Source organism: Symsagittifera roscoffensis, chromosome 4 (assembly GCF_963678635.1).
Source record: "Symsagittifera roscoffensis chromosome 4, txSymRosc1.1, whole genome shotgun sequence".
NCBI classification, from domain to species: Eukaryota; Metazoa; Xenacoelomorpha; order Acoela; family Convolutidae; genus Symsagittifera; species Symsagittifera roscoffensis.
The window spans coordinates 56,893,544-56,899,543 of record NC_087065.1 but is presented as its reverse complement, the minus strand read 5'-3'; positions in this window follow the sequence as shown (position 1 = coordinate 56,899,543).

Sequence of the window (6,000 nt, the reverse complement as noted above, 5' to 3'; positions counted from 1 at the left end):
GGTTAAAGCCAAGCAAAGTGTTACAAGATGAGCAGATTGATTTTGAAAATATGGAATCTGATATTTGGATGGACTTTTTCATTCCCAATTGAAGATCTGAAGAGAACATCAAGGCCCAATTACAGGTAATTTTTTTGTTTTTGCTTAAAAAATTAAAAACAAGCTCAAGCGAGCCGTTCAAAAACAACTGGTTCATTTTAGGCTTAGTGGGCTGTGTGTTTTATAGTTACCTTGGTTGGTTGTTGTTACCCCCGTGACAGGAATTTGACCCACTCAACTCTCAAAAAGTCCCCCGTTATTGATATCCATTTTTGGCCGAAAACTCTAAAAATTTCCTAACGCCGCTTTCATAACGTCCAATATATACTTATGTTGAAAAGGAGGGTGCGCCAAAAAAAGCATTTCTTTTTCAATGATTTCCAACTAGTGCCCAAAAACGGCTTTTTTGACTTTTGCTCAATGAAAATTAAGTCAAAATAGAGTCTTTTCAAAACTCTGGGGGCACTCAAAAAATAAATTTGATCGACCTAAATAGAATTTTTACCCCTCATTCGTGATGATATGATAATCAAATGTTTCCAAATCCAGATTTTAACTCGCTGAAATATGAAGTAATCCAATAAAACTAACGGATTGACCGTACAAAATTAGGGGGCTAATCTCATGCGCGAAGGGACGAAACACGTTTTTGGCGCCTAATCTGTTTTTTTTTCTGTCAGTTACTTTCAGTCTGATTTATTTCATTGGAAGATGCCACTTGTCAGGCTAATGCCTTTTTGTTTTCTTTCAAATTGAACTAAATTGTTATAAATTTTTTGTTCATTCGTTTAAGTTTCGGGCTTGAAAATAGAACAATTATTTCTACGGCTAAAAAATGATTGCAATCAGTTTTAATAAGAAAGAATTGCAGGAAACTTCCCCTTATTCCTCTTGTAAGAAAAAGATTTAAAAAAAACAAACTTTTTCCACAAAAAAAAACAAGATCAAATATTTAAAACCTGCCAAAAACTGAAAAATATTTCTATTTATGGCATAAAAATCAATTTGAAAAAGGTACAAACTTTTCTCTCATCATTTATTTTGTATGAAAATTATAGCAGTTTTGCATTATAGTGGTATAGTGGTAACAGATCTTTCCGGTACTGCACAATGGAACAGCGGAAAACGTTTATTCGTTGCTGAAGAACTTTAGAACATTTTTGAATTTTTTTTGTACAAACATTTACTCTTCACAAGTTTCGTATAAGAAGTCTAGTTAAGAAAATAGTTTTTCAGAGAAAAAGTTTGAGCAACCCTAGAGTCATTTTTAAAAAAATTGATAAAAATAGTCTAAGATTGCAACTTTTGATAATTCTGAGAACGAATGAAAACCTGAAATGTATCGCCGCAATAAAAGACACTGCACTTGACAAATTTTGAGCGATGGATATCGTTAGATATCTGTTTGTTTAAAGAAACGGAATTAGTTATATTTGATTATCTGAAACCATATACGCACTAAATACATACAGAGAAGACACAGAAAAAAAATTGAATGGAACTAACTCACTGTGCACGAATCATTTTGTGAAATTTAACGCTGTTTTTGTACCGAAAAATTCAATTTAAAAAAGTTACTGAAACCATCAAAATTTGCTGCATCAAAAATGAATATGTTTCGACCGTAAATACTTGGAAAAAATGAGACAACAAACAAATTTATTCACATAGAGCTTTTAAGTTTTTAGTTGTGATATATAATTTAATCAAAAAACCTGTGTGAAATTTTCTTTCTGTAACTTTTTTAAATTGAAATTTTCGGTACAAAAATTTGGTACAAGTTTCGTAAAAGATGTCTGATAGGAAAAATTTTTAGAAAAAATGGTCGAGCACAAAATAGTCCAAAGGCTGGAAGAATTGATCTCTTGCACCAGAAAATAAGAGTGTAACAAAATCGGCGGACCCCTTTGTTGGGAAATATTGAAATTAGTGTTATGAAACTCAGAGGGAGGGTACTAGAGATAATTTGACCTGGGCATGGAAAAATTGGCCCCTGGCCCAAATGATTATGGTTTACGTAAGTGTAAATAATCTTATCAGTACTCAAAAAATAGCACTTGGACAAAATGTGGTATGTTATAGACCTATTATAAGGAAGCTAAATTTTAGAACCCCAGACCCCCTGGACCCCTACTTCCTAATGAAAGCATGGATTTGGAACTTTGAGACATGGTAGGTAGTGTTAGGTACATCGTCTGTTATAATTTGGACCATTTCTAACAGCTGGACTGGAGGCCATTAGCACTTCCAAAAATACTTTCAAAAATACCTTAAACAGGAAATAGGCATTTTTTTGCAAAATAAAGACTGAGTGTATATTGATTTTGTGGCGGAAAAAGATCCTAGACCCAGGTACCGAAAAACGACCCATCGTGAGTAAATGCATCCGACAACTCCTTCCGGTGTGAACAACCTTCACAAAAAAGTGATCATTGACCTTGGAAAGGGGATCATTTGGGCATTATTAGTCGGATATAGTTGAAAATTGTTGAATAGAACGCCCCGTGCTACCCTGTATCTGTCCGAAATTTTTTGATCCCGGTGACCCCGGTTGACTTTTAGTTGACTTTTGCACGTTATGGCTCCGAACTGCACAGAAACCCTTAACATTAACACCGGAAATTGACCTATCCTTAAGAACTAACCACAAGAAAATAGTTTTTCAGAGCCAAAAGTTATGAGCAATAGGGGGGGGGGTCATTAAAAAAAATTGATAAAAATGGTCTAAGATTGTAACTTTTGATAATTCTGAGAACGAATGAAAACTTGAAATGTATCACCACAATAAAACAAACTGCACTTGACAAATTTTAAATTATGGATATCGTTAGATATCTGATTATTTAAGGAAACTGATCTACTTATTTTGATTATCTGAAACCATATACGCGCTAAAAACATACAGGGAATACACAGAAAAAAAATGAATTGAACTCACTGTGCACGAGTCATTCGGTGAAATTTAACCCTGTTTGCACGATTACATTATAGAAAACAAGATAAACTTGTTTAATTTTTCCAGAAATTTAAAAAAATTTGCTTCATCCAAAATAAATATGTTTCTACTAAAAATACTTGAAAAAAATACGTCAACAAACAGTTTTGTTCACATAAAGCTTTTTAGTTTTTAGTTGTGATATATATTTTGATCAAAAAACCTGTGTGAAACTTTCTTTCAGTAACTTTTCTAAATTGAATTTTTCGGTACAAAAATTTGGTACAAGTTTCGTAAAAGATGTCTGATAGGAAAAGTTTTTAGAAAAAATGGTCGAGCACAAAATAGTCCAAAGGCTGGAAGAATTGATCTCTTGCACCAGAAAATAAGAGTGTAACAAAATCGGCGGACCCCTTTGTTGGGAAATATTGAAATTAGTGTTATGAAACTCAGAGGGAGGGTACTAGAGATAATTTGACCTGGGCATGGAAAAATTGGCCCCTGGCCCAAATGATTATGGTTTACGTAAGTGTAAATAATCTTATCAGTACTCAAAAAATAGCACTTGGACAAAATGTGGTATGTTATAGACCTATTATAAGGAAGCTAAATTTTAGAACCCCAGACCCCCTGGACCCCTACTTCCTAATGAAAGCATGGATTTGGAACTTTGAGACATGGTAGGTAGTGTTAGGTACATCGTCTGTTATAATTTGGACCATTTCTAACAGCTGGACTGGAGGCCATTAGCATTTCCAAAAATACTTTCAAAAATACCTTAAACAGGAAATAGGCATTTTTTTGCAAAATAAAGACTGAGTGTATATTGATTTTGTGGCGGAAAAAGATCCTAGACCCAGGTACCGAAAAACGACCCATCGTGAGTAAATGCATCCGACAACTCCTTCCGGTGTGAACAACCTTCACAAAAAAGTGATCATTGACCTTGGAAAGGGGATCATTTGGGCATTATTAGTCGGATATAGTTGAAAATTGTTGAATAGAACGCCCCGTGCTACCCTGTATCTGTCCGATTTTTTTGATCCCGGTGACCCCGGCTGACTTTTAGTTGACTTTTGCACGTTCTGACTCCGAACTGCACAGAAACCCTTAACATTAACACCGGAAATTGACCTATCCTTAAGAACTAACCACAAGAAAATAGTTTTTCAGAGCCAAAAATTATGAGCAATAGGGGGGGGGGGGTCATTAAAAAAAATTGATAAAAATGGTCTAAGATTGTAACTTTTGATAATTCTGAGAACGAATGAAAACTTGAAATGTATCACCACAATAAAACAAACTGCACTTGACAAATTTTAAATTATGGATATCGTTAGATATCTGATTATTTAAGGAAACTGATCTAGTTATTTTGATTATCTGAAACCATATACGCGCTAAAAACATACAGGGAATACACAGAAAAAAAATGAATTGAACTCACTTTTAATTAGCACGCATTTCGTATTAATCTGGTTAAAGCCAAGCAAAGTGTTACAAGATGAGCAGATTGATTTTGAAAATATGGAATCTGATATTTGGATGGACTTTTTCATTCCCAATTGAAGATCTGAAGAGAACATCAAGGCCCAATTTAGGTAATTTTTTTGTTTTTGCTTAAAAAATTAAAAACAAGCTCAAGCGAGCCGTTCAAAAACAACTGGTTCATTTTAGGCTTAGTGGGCTGTGTGTTTTATAGTTACCTTGGTTGGTTGTTGTTACCCCCGTGACAGGAATTTGACCCACTCAACTCTCAAAAAGTCCCCCGTTATTGATATCCATTTTTGGCCGAAAACTCTAAAAATTTCCTAAAGCCGCTTTCATAACGTCCAATATATACTAATGTTGAAAAGGAGGGTGCGCCAAAAAAAGCATTTCTTTTTCAACGATTTCCAACTAGTGCCCAAAAACGGCTTTTTTGACTTTTGCTCAATGAAAATTAAGTCAAAATAGAGTCTTTTCAAAACTCTGGGGGCACTCAAAAAATAAATTTGATCGACCTAAATAGAATTTTTACCCCTCATTCGTGATGATATGATAATCAAATGTTTCCAAATCCAGATTTTAACTCGCTGAAATATGAAGTAATCCAATAAAACTAACGGATTGACCGTACAAAATTAGGGGGCTAATCTCATGCGCGAAGGACCGAAACACGTTTTTGGCGCCTAATCTGTTTTTTTTCTGTCAGTTACTTTCAGTCTGATTTATTTCATTGGAAGATGCCACTTGTCAGGCTAATGCCTTTTTGTTTTCTTTCAAATTGAACTAAATTGTTATAAATTTTTTGTTCATTCGTTTAAGTTTCGGGCTTGAAAATAGAACAATTATTTCTACGGCTAAAAAATGATTGCAATCAGTTTTAATAAGAAAGAATTGCAGGAAACTTCCCCTTATTCCTCTTGTAAGAAAAAGATTTAAAAAAAACAAACTTTTTCCACAAAAAAAACAAGATCAAATATTTAAAACCTGCCAAAAACTGAAAAAAATTATTATTTATGGCATAAAAATCAATTTGAAAAAGGTACAAACTTTTCTCTCATCATTTATTTTGTATGAAAATTATAGCAATTTTGCATTATAGTGGTATAGTGGTAACAGATCTTTCCGGTACTGCACAATGGAACAGCGGAAAACGTTTATTCGTTGCTGAAGAACTTTAGAACATGTTTGAATTTTTTTTGTACAAACATTTACTCTTCACAAGTTTCGTATAAGAAGTCTAGTTAAGAAAATAGTTTTTCAGAGAAAAAGTTTGAGCAACCCTAGAGTCATTTTTAAAAAAATTGATAAAAATAGTCTAAGATTGCAACTTTTGATAATTCTGAGAACGAATGAAAACCTGAAATGTATCGCCGCAATAAAAGACACTGCACTTGACAAATTTTGAGCTATGGATATCGTTAGATATCTGTTTGTTTAAAGAAACGGAATTAGTTATATTTGATTATCTGAAACCATATACGCACTAAATACATACAGAGAAGACACAGAAAAAAAATTGAATGGAACTCATTGTGCAC